This window comes from Thermobia domestica, chromosome 15 (genome assembly GCF_964235325.1).
Source record: "Thermobia domestica chromosome 15, izTheDome1.hap1.1, whole genome shotgun sequence".
Lineage (NCBI taxonomy): Eukaryota > Metazoa > Arthropoda > Insecta > Zygentoma > Lepismatidae > Thermobia > Thermobia domestica.
Genome location: NC_137468.1, coordinates 92,960,877 through 92,977,088, shown reverse-complemented (window position 1 = coordinate 92,977,088; position 16,212 = coordinate 92,960,877). Strand labels below are relative to the sequence as shown.

The window sequence follows — 16,212 nt, the reverse complement described above, 5'->3', positions numbered from 1 at the left end:
TTTCTCGGGTTTCCTCCCACTTTTTTCATTCCACCATTTCATTCATTTTTCATCATCACCGTCTGTTTTAGCCTAAAAAATCTATAAATACACAGATATGAACGATTTGAACAAAATGGTATCCATAAAACTTAATCCTCATGCATAGGTTTCGACAAAATTGACGAAAACTCATTTTATGGTGCTAAAAAATATAATTAGTGGGCAACAAACACAGGTTCAAAAGTAAAAAATGGATATATATATATATTTTAGCTGAAACTGATACTAAAATATATCTGCATTATGCCTTTCATTATGACACGAGCAATAAAATGTATATCTTTGCAAACATAGTTACCTAAACTGGGTCGTAACTCTGCTAACAAGGGAAGACAGAACTTAACTAGTACGAAGTAACCCATACAGAATAATAAATAATGTTCTCTAAATGTGAAACATGAATGCTTTATTAGTTTCTCCTGTGCTGGGTGTTGTCTCTCTTTGTAAATAAGAATACAAAAATGATGAATGTTCTTTCATATGCATTTTTCTTTAAGATTATATATGAGTCTCTTTAGTGCTACGACATAATTATGCTTTCTCATGCAGACGAAATATTGCAACCACTGCATATTTATACAAAGTGTGTTGTTCTCAAATGTACTATAAAACATAGGCTTATGTTTATGTGAAAACTGGTTAAAATTAGTAAATTCAAAAAATAACTAACATTCATTTTTATACCTTAACATTATAGTGTATTGTAAATTCAGTGTAAAGATATGACTGTTTTTCCTCTTTGAAATTGTATGGCCTGATTTGACTTCATGTATACGGTATATAGAGACTCTATTGTGTCTTTGACATAGAGTCCCTATAGTACAATTTTGACAATTATTTGATGTTCATCGAAAAAGCATATAACTAATATTGAGGTTGGAAAATGATTAGAAATAATGTAAGTAAAAGGCTAATAGTCACCGCAAGAAACAAACCTTATCTCTAGGAAGTACTTTCGAAGAACATAGTCTTCATCGTCAGCCTAGGCACATTTCAAAATGGATTTAAACCATAAAAAGAATTTTAAAAATGTACGAAGTAAAAATCTTCTTGTCACTAGAATTAGACGTAGACATGTATGTTAATAGTAATTCACCTATAGAAAAAATATATTGCAATTTTTAAATCATTTTCTACTCATCCCCAACAAAATAGTGGCGTCTATAGGGTTATGTGTCATTGTGACCAAACATATATAGGTCAAACAAGAACGAATACTTATATCAGAATCGCTGAGCACATCCGCACGTCCAAATCTCGTAGCTTAGAACAGTTATCTGGATTGGCATCAGCTCTCAAAGAAAATAACCACAACGTTGTTAATTCACGTTTGATCGAAAAAGCAAAAACAGCAACTGAACGGAAAATTAAAGAAGCTTATTACGTTCATAAGGAGAAACCGGCACTCAATTCAGATAAAGGTGACATAAATGCTATTTGGAGCAATGTTTTTGCTACTCATTTTCGCCGTCTGGAAGATAATGAAAAAAGAAAAAAAAAAACAGTAAACAACAGTGAACAATGACAAGTGAATTACTATTACCGTATGTCTAATTCTAGTGACAAGAAGATTTTTACTTCGCACATTTTTAAAATTATTTTTATGGTTTAAATCCTTTTTAAAGTGTGCCTAGGCTGACAATGAACCCGATGTTCTTCGAAAGTACTTCCTAGTGATGAAATATTACAAGAACTTTATGACGGATAAAATAAGTAAGTGTATATGAATTATGACTGTATTAGATACAACTTTCCACTGGTAGTGCATTTCTGCACGATGTACAGAAGTGAAGCTCAACTAGTATGAAACCATGACAAGTTCTATTGAAATTCGTATCATTGCCAAAACCCTCGCTATGCGTACATCCACCTTCGCTGACGCGCCTGCTCCCTTCGAATGTACCGCCTCTCTGCTACTCGGGCCCCTCAACTTCCCCATGCCCTGACTCTGTTAGATAGCATTCATGCTTTTTAGTGGCCACCTAGCACAGGTTGGTATTGTTTTCTGCACTGTAGTTTTTATACCATACATCCGGACGCCGTATTTATACGGAAATCGTCAAAGAATTGTAATTTTTCCACAATTTTCTTGAATTTTACTATGTCAAGTGAGATAATTTCATGTCGCTCAACGCAAATAATTTAGGAGACGATAAGAAGGAAATTAGAGAAAAGAATTATAATTTTTCAACAATTATTTCGAGACATAAAATGACGTATTTGTGGACAACATATAAAATGGTTGTTGTTTCCCTTCTCTTTTATAGCATTTCAGCAATAGATTTTAATAGCTGTAGTTGCAACAAGTTCTCACAATTATATGATTTAAGCAGTGTTGCAAACTTCAGCAATGTATATTATATCTCCGGAACGGTTTGAGATGTCGAGGTACTGTAAACGGCAAAATAATTTACACATCCATTACAAACCATACAAGTAACTAGATACAAGCGCGCCGATTTATTTGTAAATTTTGTGGGGAGGGGGCACTCAGACGCAGAAGGTATATATATGAGGATGTTAAGATAAATTCCATTCAAATTATGCCAAATATTGTATATTCATTCCCCCCCCCCTAGGATCGGCGCACTTGACTAGATATGATACTTGTCTCAGCATTTTTTCGAAATAAAGGCTTTAAAAAAATTAAAATTTTCAAGCCCTGGTAACTTCGTTCCTATTCATTCGAAGCAAGTCATACCATGACCATGGTATCCAACACTAAAGCACTTTTGATATGCATTATCAAGTTATTGATTGGCTAAAGTTGGTTGTTGATATATTGACGAAAGTTACTTACGTGGTAAAAGTATGATTGAAGCAAGTGATAGATAACCATGTTTTGAACTACTATGATAAATACTTAGGTTACGGATAGAAAGGGTCTATCTGCTTGCAATGATGCGAAAAGACTTTGGAGGAGATGGCTGAAATTCAGCTCAAATATAGAGGAGACTTTGTAAATTCTTTTATTCCAAAAGCAAATTGTGCTAAATGGGTGGAACATAGTCAAAAATAGCACAAAACATGAACATTAAAGTCATTGGAAAATGAACAAAAAAAAAAAAAAAAAAAAAAAAAAAAAAAGAAGTCGTCCACCTATCTCCAAAACTACAATAAGGAGATGGCTAATTGAAAGCTTATTGCAAAGATATAATGAAGAGCTTAAAAGCGAGCTCTTAATTATAGCACGTAAGGTAAATATGGATAGAATATCGTTAGAAGTTAAGTCGTTTGAGTAAAATCAATAATAATGATAAAGAATTTGCATCGTCTGCGAATTACTCAGGGTGCCTCAAGCGGAGGTTATGTCCTTGAAATATGTCACATCTGGATTTGGACTCTCAACACACGATTTAGCAGGAAACGTGACTTTTAACCGGATCACGTGCCAGTCTGGTCCTTATGGCAAACCGGGTAGTCCCTTACTTACATGGTAAAACTATGGTTGATGCGAGTGAGCGGACACCTTAGAATGGCCATGATACTCGGGTTACGGATGGAATTTATAATACGACAATGTAAAAAGAAAATACTATCCCCATTTTGGAGATTCAAGTTTGTATAAGATTAAATGACCCTCCCCAAACAAGCAGTAATGCTACAGAAAGTGCACATACGTTTGCTTTCAAGTATACAAGATCAAAGTACTTCTTGTTTGTTTTTTTTTTATTGAACTACTTATTTAAAATAACGATTTCGTTTTCTTGCTTTGTGTAGATATATCGCTGTTTTCGCTTTCAAAAATATTTGTAAATACAACGATTATAGAGGAAATGATGCTTCAAAGGCAGATATTGAGAAGGAAGAGGGAATAAGATTCAAAAAGCCTTCGAGGAAACTCCTTTCGTAGAAGTTTAAGTTGTTACAAAAATCTTCCTTTTTTTTTTCTTTCTTAGACAGACAACCAGACAGACCGGCAGAAATTTTTTTAAAAGAAAAACTTCGATAACTATTTCGTAATGTAGGCAAATTTGTTTTCCTTTTTTTAAATGAGAAAATATCAGAAATGAGTCTACCTCTCGTTGCGTTTTTTTAACAAATAAAGAAAGATCTTTCTCATCTTTTTTCTTTGTTTGTTTTAAATATAGAAATTTTTTCATTCTTTTATGTTATATTCTTTTTTTTTAAAAAAAAAACAAAACGTTACGTAGATGAATTTTTCCTGCCATTTCCTTTCTATCCATACGTCAACCTGAAAATATTGGTTTTTGGAAGGAAAAGTTTGCTCCTAGAGAAAGCAGAACTGTTCGCAGAGAAGTTTTCCAGTTCTCTTCAAAGCTGAAAAAAAAAAGTGATGTTGGAACCTCCCACTCAGTCAGTTTCTCCTACTACCGAACAAAAAGGATCTACTTTCTCCCTTTCTCGTTCTTATCAGCATCTCTGCAGAAAAAAATGAATGAAGACTTTCCCTTCCCTCACCATTTTAGCCAAAACAGCCCCCTCCTCATTCCACTTACTTCCCTATCATTCTAATATCAATGCAAAAAGTCACAATCAAGAAGGTCATTTAAATTCCATCTGGATTTTCTTTTTCCTTACCAAACTACTGCTACCACAAGCATGAAATGTTTGAGAAGGTATTTCTCTGAAAATAATACATTAAAAAAAAAGGTCATGTATTTATGAGATATTGGCAGATACGAAAAAACTCTTCCGATGCATGTATTGATCATGTGACTTTTTGTGATTTTTACGTAGAATTTCTATATATATAGTATATATATTAAAATATTTTTCTTAACACTATCTGTCTGGCTTTTATGTATTTGCTCTTGTTGTGAATTGTGAACACAGAGCAAATATTGAAAAGTATTCCTTCTATTTTCTAGACTTTTCATTTGTCTGTGAAAGGTTGAAACCTTTTTTTTTTTTATTATTATTACAAAGAGAGTGTTTCAAAAGGATCTGATGATGTTTCTCTTCAATGTTTGTTTAAATGATATAGTGTCTATTTTAAGTTTTCTGGGAATTCGTTTCTTTGATTTTGTATTTTTAATTTTCTATTTGTTGAATTTCTTATGAACCGGTAAGAAGAAACGTTATTGAATATTAAATGCATACATCTGTCGGAATAAAAAAGTAAATTTCTATATAATCATACAGAAAAATATGGTTTTGTGAATCCGATAGATTCAGCGGGCAAAATGGAATAACGGTACCATATATATATGGTGTGATTGGAAAGTTTTCATAGAGATGTCAGCACTGTATTAAAAGTGAGTAGGTTAGCCCGTTATATATCTGAAAGACAGCTTCTTCGTGGCTTAGCGGTTAGCGCACGCGCCTTTGACATGGGAAACCCAGGATACACAGCAGAAGCTCATGTGGTTCGGATTCCAGTTATACCTTAATCAGTAGCTCCCGTCTCATACACATAGAGCTCGAAACGAGTTAAAGCAACTCAAAATTGCATGACTTCAAATTTGGACATACTTTAATGTGTGGTGGAATGGTGGAAATAAGGAAATATGTCGATTTTTTTTTTTTTTTTTTTTTTTTTTTGAAATTACTGATATGTTCGCCATGAATGTAAAAAATTGACCAACTATAGCATGTGAAAATGATCTACTGCCTTGTTTTCATTAGTTTTGACGGATTAGTATGTTATGTTTTGATCATTGGGGCAATGTTTGAGTTTATGTACTTGCATGTCAAAATTTTATAGACATGCGCTGAAACGTGAGGCGGTTGTCGTTTACCTCTTGTTATCAGTGATACCAATGTAGCACTATCGCTTGATCTAGAAATTTTTTAGGCTATTTTTATCAAAAACAATTGGTTCATTTATCATTGTTAGAATAGAAATTTAACACCAAATGTTGTCTAGTTAGTAAACTAACATTATTTCCACTAAAATTTGTATTTCTAGCGTCTCCTAAGAGTGTGTTTAGATCAGTATTATTCACGTTGCTTTCAACATTGCTACTCATGAAAGCAAATAATTTGTTGTGTTTCCTGTAATAAATAAAAACATTTTTCTTTTAAAATTATTAAGAAAGGCGAATGTCTACAAGGAAGAAAATGTACAGGTAAGTACTGTTAAAATTAGTAGTGTATAGTAGCAACGAGATAAGACACATATGAGTATATATCTATTGATTTCAGAGTGCAAGTTTAACAGGCTTAAGCTCGTACTAAGAAGGCAACAACATAACAGCTTAGAATGAAAGAGGCTCTAATTAATTGTTGAAGTAATTTAACTTTTTAAACATAATTATTGAGTCTGGTTTCGTAGAGGGCATACTTGGGCGAAACTTGACTAAAGTTTGGATTAACTGTCGTACAAAACAATCCAGAAGTACCAACAATTAGCAAAATTTATAGGAGAAGGAGAGTAATTTACCTGAAAACCAGGAACCAACCTATGCTAGGTGGCGACGAAAAAGCACGAGTACTATCTACCCGCTACGGCGCAGGAATTCAGCAGTGGGGGGGGATGCGCACAGATGCGTCCCTAGGCAACAAAAGTGTCAGCAATAGTAAATATACACTTAAACGAGGATTGTGGAAAACTATTGCTTTCACAATACAAAGATAATTATTGTTAAAGTCATTTGCATGTTATGTTCAGGTGTGCAGTTGCATTCCATGGTGCAGATTAACTTTAAGAGTTTTTGTGAACAACCTGTGTTAGGTGGCCACTAAAAAGCACGTATGCTATCTAACCGAGACAGGGCAGGAACGCAACAGAGAATCTGCGCGGGAATACGTAGGTCTTCTGCAAAAACAGCAACTAACTTGTGCTAAGTGCTTGTAAAGCGCGAATGCCATCTAACCGGATCAGGCCAGAAATGCAGCAGGGGGCCTGTGCGAAAATGCACCCGTAGGAAACAGATGTGTCAGCAATGTTGAACATATGCGTAAACAAGGATTGTGGAAAGCTACTGCTTTCACAATACAAAGATACCTTTTGTTAAAGTTGTTTGCTTCTTACTTTGAGGTGTTCAGTTACATTCCCCGGTGCATATTGACTTTAAGAGGTTTTGTGGAACAACACCAACCAACCTGTATTAGGTGCCCACTAAAAAGCGCGAATGCAATATAGTCGAGTCAGAGCGGAAGAGCAGCAGAGGACCCGCGCGGGAATGCGTAGGTCTTGTACAAAAGCACCAACTAACTTGGCTAAGTGCCCACTGAAAACACGAATGTTATATAACCGAGACAGAGCATGAGCGCAGAAGAGGGCTTACATGGGAATGCGTAGGTCTTGTGCAAAAGCACCAAACAACCTGTGCTATGTAGCCACTATAAAAGCATGTCTGCTATATACCCGAGTCAGGGTAGTAGCCCATCAGAAGCTCCACACGATGAACCTAGTCAATTCAGGAACGCAGGAGGGGTCCGGCGCGAGGACTATCCGTAGGCAGCTCGCGCGTCAGCGATGGTGATTACACATAACCGAAAACTGTGCAAGCAACTGTACTGCTTTCACAATGCCAAGATATCTTTTAGCTAAAGTCAGTTGGGTTTTGCATTGCCATGTACATTTGAATTCCCGCTGCAGATTCACTTTAAGAGGTTTTGTTCATAGTACAAACATACCTATGCTAGGTGGCCACCAAAGAGCCTGAAAGCGATCTGACGGAGTTAGAGCAGAAGCATATCAGAGGGCGCGCGCGGAGCTGCGTAGGTCTTTTATAAATACATCAACCAACCTTTGCAGGCTGTCCTCTAATAAGCACGAATGCTATCTAAGCGTGTCAGGGCAGGGAGTCAAGCTTGAGGATTCGTCCGTAGGAAGCAGACGTGATGGTGGGTATTCGCATAAACAAGGAATGTGGAATACTACTCCTTTTACAGTACAAATATATTTTTTCAGTTGATTTGCACGTTACATTGAGGTGTGCAGTTGCATTTCCGGTGCAGATTGTTTTCAATAAGTTTTGTGCAAAAACATGAACCAATCTGTGTTAGGTAGCCACTAAAAACCAGGATTGCTATCTGATCGAGTGAAGACAGGAGCGCAGCAGCGGACGCGCGCGGGAGTGCGTAGGTCTTGTGCAAAAACACTAATCAAATTGTGCTAATGTAGACACTAAAAAGCACGAATGATATCGATCAGAGTGCGAGTAGGAACGCCCGCACGATGAGTCCGTAGGACATAGACGCGTCAGAGATGATGGATTGTGGAAAAAACACTACTTTCTCAATTCAAAGATATCTTTTTGTTGAAGTCATTTGCTCATTACATTTAGGTTTGCAAATGCATTCCTCGGTGTAGATTAACTTTAAGAGGTTTTGCGAGAAAACACCATTTCACATCATGTGCTAGGTGGCCACTGAAAAGCACAAATGCTATCTAAGCGAGTCAGAGTAGTATCGCAGCAGAGGGCTCGCGCGGGAGTGCGTAGGCCTTTTGTAGAAGCATCTATCAACCTGTGTTAGGTGGACACTAAAACGGCTAATGCTATCAAACCGAGTCAGTAAAAGGAGCGCAGCAGGAGAGCTCGTGCGGAAATGCGTCTGTAGGGAACAGACAAACACAATAAATCAAATATGTCATTGTGCGTATAAGTTTGATATATATTTTGGCTTCAAAAATGTGTAATCTTTAATAATAGATCAATCAAAGTGTAATGCCACATTTTCGCTTTTAACCCTTTTTGGTTCTAGGTAAATAATATACTTTCAGTAAAGCGGCTACAGAGACATTCTTATTTACCGTAGTATGATGGTCATGCGTTGTTTTTTTCACAATAGAGCAGCCTTGCAAACGGTACTATTTACATTTCCCTATCATATCCCTCAGGCGAGAAATCTTGAGAGAAATTGACTTTTTTCTCTCAAAATGTTTATTCAAAGGACCTACGCAGATATCTGAAAATCAACTGAAAAATACTAAATGGTGTACTCAATGTGTGTACATGATTTCGAGTTTCAATGTTGGATAGTAAGGGCGAAAAAGATATTTACAAATGAACCCAAAATTCCTGGGATTACCCTGTGTATCCTAGAGTTATGTTTAGTACCTTATTTTCTTCAGGATAAATCAGTTTTCCGAACGGTACCACTCACATGTAATTGAGGCATAGAAATTACTAAAAAAAATGATTTTTTGGTTCAAATATCCTTTTTTCTATTTTTACCCTCTGGACCCCCCTTCCTGTTTTGCCGCAGAGATGTGAAGAAATCTATAAATACTACTATGTGGACTGAATGTTTGTGTATAATTTCAATGTTCTGGGTGCCAAAGTAAGCCCGCCAAAAAAAGTACGTCTAACGAAAAAGTATTTTTTTTTTTTTTTTTTGAAGTTATGAATCACCACCCCTATGTATGGACGCAGAAGGGCGTGAAACCATATGTAATGTGTTCTATAATGCCTCTATGCTTGAGAAAACAAAACAGCCGAAGAAAAAAGCTTTATTGGTACTTTTTAATCGAATAATGAAGACACTACTTCAGTACCTAACGTAAACATAAATACACTAGCCTGCGATAGTTCTGTTTGGATGGTGGGTGATGAATATTTGATGGTGGATTCCTATGTATCTTGGTGCGCATAATCCGAAAAGAACCTTAATTTGTTTCCATCACGTCACACTTGTTTGTAAATGGCGTATACAGGGCCGCCTGTATGCCGAAATACACAATATGCAAATGTAATATATGCCGAAAAATATCACAAATGTGTGATAATGACAGAGTCGTTTTTATATAAAGTATGTGGTATTGTGCGGCTTAGAAATGGAAGGAAGTAGAATAGAATATAATAGAAAAGAAATACTCGCGAGTTTAGTCGTTGTGTCGATCTTTTTAGACCAATAATGCTGTGTTTCTGACTTTTCCGCGTGTGTTCTTTTCTTGGTCCATCTCGGTGCAACATCCAGCATTAGTCGACTATCATTGTTGTATTCCATCGTCCTTGGTAACGCTTTTCTATTTCTTGGATGTCCTGATGGAATATCTCACCCATTTCTTCACTAACAGCACCCAGGTTCACGGGGAAGTAATCCAAATGGGAATGTAGGACATGAACCTTCAAACTCGTGGAACAGGCTAAATTTTCGTACTTCAGTAGCATAGTTTCAATGATAAACTTGAAATTCGGATCCTTCTTGTTGCCCAGAATCTTGGTTAGTACGTTTTTAAAGGCGACCCATGTCTCTTTTTCTGCAACCGAACAACACGAGATACACTTGCCGCACGAACGTTTATCTGTCTTTTTTGCCTTGCCGACATGAACTCACCACAAATGTAACAAAAGAAATCTGCAGACGTTTTACAGCCTCTTGATGCCATGTCGAACACTGTATGTTTGCTGTTCCGCCGACACGCACACACTTTTGATCGAGAAGGATACGTATGAACGGCTACACCGGCACTAACAGTTGCAGTGTGCACGACGTTTAATGACACGACTGTTTCCATCTGCCGGTTTATGTTGCCAACATTTTGTTTTCATCATAAACAAACAGATGACGGCATTTCCTATGTCCTGACATATGTCTGTACGTCTCATATCTGTGATGTTTTCAGACATATAACTCATTCTGAGACACTACTATTTACAAACAATTCTGACGTGATGGGAACAAACTACGGTCATTTTTGAATTAAGCGCACTAAGATACATAGGAATTCATCATCCAATGTTCAAAAACATGACATAACCGAAATAATGCAGGCCTGTGATATCCTTCAGAAGAGGTTTTCTCTTTCTTTTTCCTTTTTCTCTTCTTGTTTTCTTCGTTTGGTATGAGAATGTCTTAACTAAAATGTATGTAACAAATTCATTGTACAATAGGAATGTACTTTTTTTCACGGTTTTCATATGAAACTTGGCTCTGTATTATTATTTCTTCACCCAGATATTCCAAGGAGGTGGAAAAGAAAATTGCCGTTAGTCGACCAGTCTGATTCGGAAGTACACTCAGTTTATTGGTGATACACACTTAATGGGCTAAAGTATTTCGAAATATAGGATTCACATAAGAGGGGGAGAATGGTGGTTTCTGGAATATTCGTGTGGCTTCTGGACACTTGTGATTAAAATGCTGGGATTCTTTCAAGGAAAACTGGACAAAACATGTAGCAGCTGGAAATTAGAAGATACATCGTGGAACGTTATCTTACTACTAATCCGTCAATTCCCAAGAGCCCTGAGCGTCCCGGTAGAGCACTGGTAATTACCAGAGTAAAGACTGACAAAGGATACGATGGAAGTAATCACATACCGGCAATGATCCCAGACAAGAAACGACACTGTTGTCCGGCAGAAAACTGTTAAAGTGCCCAAGCGCTAGGTGTTTGAGATGTGAAGTACGTTTATGTATTGAATGTTTTGAGCCATTCCACAACAACTGATGCTTTTTGTAGTATTTGAACTATTCTACTTGTAAAACTATATTTTGTGCTTCAAAAATTGATTTCTCTTGCTTAATGTCATACTAACCAATGTATCAGGCAAAATAGATTCATCTGCCTAGCGTGCCATATATGTTACGGGCCATAAATAACTCAAGGTGCATTGTATATACATAAGATTTTTCATTTAAAATATTAATTTTCAGTTCTAAGAAAGTGTTTTACACTTAATCCTCAAATTTTCTTTGAAAAAAATCACGCATAAAAAGGTTAATCTAGTTGCACTCGTATAACAGTAGTAGTTTTAGTAAAGGAGTAATAGTAGTAATATAGCAGTAGTGATATTTCGAGCATCAACTACATAATAGATTATCCAAGCAGTATGTATGAAGAGCTGTCAACTAAAAACCGAACAACCTCTATAAAACACGTTTCTCGCAAGAGTTGGCAACAGAATTCTTAATAATCGATACTGTCATCTCTCGGAGAGGACAAATACATAGTGAGAACTCACAGGAAGAAACAGTTTGTTTATTGCTCTGTAGATGAGCACAGTTAAAAGTGTGTTCGCCCAGCATTAAAAATGGAGGCAAGCAAAAACGGGCAAAGAATTGTGGTTCGTTTCTTGGTGGCTGTTGTGTATGACAAAAACTACATGTCACTGATAAGTGTCCAGGAGTGGCACAAGAGATTCCGAGAAGGACGCAAGTTGATTCGCGCCCAGTGTCTTATAACACTCATCCTCACTTATGACTGATATGTAGCATTCGCCATATATAGCAGCCATGCGACGATGAGTTTCGCGTGTTACAATACCCTGAGCCACCAAGAAACTAACAACACCTCTTTGCTGGCCGAACACACTTTTCACTACGCTCACCCACAGAGAAATGAACAAACTGTGTCACTATGCATTTGTCCTCTCCGAGAGATAGCAGTTTCTATTATTAAGAACTGTGTTTCCAACTTTTGCGAGGAACGTATTTTAGAGACGTTGTTCGGTTTTCATTTGACTGCCCTTCATATGTCAAAATGACATAAATGGAAGTTATCTTGCCATTCCACTTTGTATGTCTAGAGAGCATTATAGGATGTCAGAAAGTCTATGACCACTCTGATGTGTCATTTTGACTAACGATAAGTCATAATATGGACAAAGAATATGACATACTTTCGTATGTCAAAGTGACATATTAAGCATCATGGTGACATAGAAACGTCGTCAATTTGACATTCTCGTCACATCATTACGACATGTGTGGACAGGTTTGACATATTTTCATGCCATATCAACATACTTCGGGCTCTGTGTGTAGCTTCGCTGCTCAAACTCAAAATTAACCCAACTCATTATATTTGATAGACTTTGGAAATATGCCCTTTACTTATAGTCGGCAGAACTTCACATCCATCTGAGGAAAATCATGCAACTCACAAGACGAAGTTTTTTCGAATGTGAAAAGGTATTAACTTTCTTTTTCTATTTTACCAGTATTGCGCATCATGAACAAACATCAAAGGAGCAAACAGTTAATCTATTATACTATAAAAGTGTTCACAAACGATTGCGCGATGATGTTCGGCGTAGGAGATTGGTATTCTGGCGTACCAAGAATTGGATCCTGAATCTCAGTAACATCCCTAATAATTGTGTCTACTCATTTACCCAGTATTTGCTTAAATTTCAAATTCCTGTGTTACATTAATGTCCGTATTTTTCTATACATATACTATTACCTGTTTCCAAAGTTGAAAGTGTCAAACTCAAAAGGAAGAGGTTTGACACGATAGAAGAAATTCAAACAAAAGCGAATGAAATTCTTAAGACCTTGAGGAGGGATAATTTCCAGTAATGCTTTCAAAAGTGTAAACACCATTTGGTCTTTCAGGGACTACTTGGAAAATGGTTCATGCAAATAGTCTCTAAGTAGTGTCATTCTTCGATTACAAGACAACGTTCCAATCAAACCTAGCATATAGAACATCGACTGTGCGTTTGATCTTACAATTAGATAAAAGAAACACTGTTAGTGGTTATCAAGAAAAGGTACCCAAGTGATATACGCTGATTTTAATGAAACTTTTTAGAGACAAAATAGGTTCGTATTTTGTTATACCGACAACCATAGGATTTAAGGGGGCAAATCCCCATTCCAACTTCATTATTGCTATATTTTGTGGCAAACACACACACACAAATACCTCTCCGATTTTAATGAACACTACAATAGACAGACACTGTGACAAAATAAAGACACCCTTATTTGGTTATACCGGTCACTGTGCTGTTCAAGGGGACAAACCTCCCTCTAACTACAATTCTGCACATATTTTATGGCAGCAAAAACCACCCGAATTTAATGAAACTTAGAAACTTGGTGTTGAAGATGTGATACCTCTTATGTCCTTGTTAGTTTTTCAGGAGACGAAAAAACTTCACTATATTTATTTACAATATTAACTTTTTCAAATCTTCTAAGTAGTGTTTTATTCTTTAAAAACAGACTGATAGAGCTGCCCTCATCACAACACATATGGCTATACAGTAATACATTGAACTGACTGACGTATGAGGTATCACCTGAAGTTGCCAACAATCGACATACAAGCAAACGCTGTATTCGCATCTTGTGACGCATGAGGGTTTACTAGAACATGGGTTATTGCTTTCTCATCAGGTTTATGCTAAAAACTCAAATTCGCAAAAATTGGAGATACAAGGGTTCACATCTTCAACTGAGGATTGTGTGCTACAGGGAAATTTGGAGCTACATCGGTGGTAGTTCACTACCAGAAATGACATCCCAACCGAATTGGTCTAAAAGCAGTAAAAAGAAGAAGATTGTTCTGAGAGAAAGCAGCAGTTCTCCAGTAGCCAAATAGGAGGAAATCATAGTGACTGGTAATTTGGACATTAGTTCCAGAGGTGATCAAAGTGACTTTACCGGCTGAGATATTGTGTGGTTGGAAGACAATGGGAAACCACCGCTCTATTTTTCCGTAATTTAGTGACAGCAGAAAGAGAACGTATGCACAATGGTCTTTCTCATGTCAAAATGTACTTTCGGACGTAATTTACCCCCCGATTCGGATCTCCAGGAGGGGGATGTCTTGGGAAGGATTATTGAACGAGAAAGTAACAATGTGCGAAAGATAGGTAGGGAAAGAAAGACATTGAAGAACAAAAGGACATGGAACGTACGTACCATGTTACAGGAAGGAAAATTAGAAAATCTTAAACAGGAAATAAAACAAAATAATCTAGATTTGGTAAGAGTTTCTGAAGGTAGATAGGGAGGTAATGGGGTTTTGAATAGTGAAGGATATAGAATATTGTACTCAGGTAATGTAAAGGGCGTTCACAATGATGTAGAAATAATTCTTGGTAAGTGCTTAAAAGATAAGATAGTGAAAGTAGAATTTGTCGATGATAGAGTTATGACGTAAGGCTTAAAGCTAGTAATAATACAAACATATGCATCGACCACTTCGCATACAATTGAAGAAGTAGAGAAAAATTTTGAGAAAATAGAACAAATTGTATACAGGAACAATGGGGTGCATGTGTAATTATAATGAAAGATTTCAACGCAGTTGTGGAAGAAAAACAGGAAGGTATTCTCGTAGGTAAAGTTTAGGCGAAAGAATTGAAAGGGACCGGTCAATAACTGTAGACAGAATTCACTATTAATTGGAAACTGTTCAATAAGCACAAGAGGAGATATACATAGAAATACCCAATGGATGGTGGAAGAAGACAATATTGTAATTCAGGACAGATATCGGAATAGCTTGAAGAATTTAAAGATTCTTCCCGGGGTTGACATTTTCTCTGGTCATAACCGTGTGCTGATCGAAGTGGACATTCAATTGAAAAATGGTAGGCAGGAGAAAAGTAGGCAACAAAATGTTGAATACTAACAAGTTGAAAAACGAGGAAGTGAGAATTCATTTCGTTGAGAAATTCGAAGAAAATTACTCAAACGAGGAAAATATAGGTGCAGGTAGTAACAGACGGTGGGAGCATAATAAACTTTGCATACAACAGCCCGCAGAAGAAGGAGTAGGTTACCACGAACACAAAACGACTAAGAAACTATGAGTTACAGAACAGATATTGCAGAAAACGAGGGAAAGGAAGGTGGAAACAGATTGATACAGAAGGGAGCAGAAAAATGTACAGGAATTTAAACGAGTTACGAACGGAAACAGACAGAGCAAGGAAAGAGTTATACAAATGAAAGAACATAGGAGAATTAGAAAGAGTTGGAAAATATGAGGAAGTGTACAAAGAGCTATCTATGTATCTATGGATTTTTGGGGGAAACAAGATATTACAATTTTAGTAGAAAATAAGAATGGAATGGTAGTCAAGGATAGTAATGAAGTCTTTTTAATGTGAAAAAATATGTTGAGGACTTACAGTAGGGAATAAACTATGTGGCCTATGTGTTGAAGTAGAAAATGAAATAGGCTAGGATGATAAAGGGTTTAGTATTCTTTAGGATGAGTTTGAAAAAGCTATATCCGAGATTATAAAATGACAACCGTGATAGATAATATATCAATCGAATTCATTAAGAATATGTGGGATAAGGACAAGAAAGAGTTGTTCCGAGTCTGCAATGAAATATATGAAACAAGAGAGTGGCCAAAAGACTTTCTGAAGACGATCATGATACCGATGGCTAAGAAATCGAACCGAAGGAGATTTGAGGATTTTAGAACTATTAGTCTTATATCTCATGCAGCAAAAATTTTTTTCGAATTCTGAACAGATGGTTGTATGTAAGGACAAATGAAAATCTGACGAGGAACAGTTCGAGTTCAGAGGAGGTAAGGGCACAAAAGATTCAATTGGA

General features: G+C 36.6%; 1 long non-coding RNA gene across 1 annotated transcript in view; it reads left to right on the top strand.

The window, feature by feature from the left end:
• The first annotated feature begins 1,604 nt into the window (after positions 1-1,604).
• LOC145671880 (uncharacterized) overlaps positions 1,605-16,212 on the top strand; it is a 157,025-nt gene continuing 142,417 nt past the window's right edge. The window contains exon 1 of the long non-coding RNA XR_014128548.1: positions 1,605-1,755. This is a non-coding gene — a long non-coding RNA (uncharacterized LOC145671880). The remainder of the gene's footprint in view (positions 1,756-16,212) is intronic.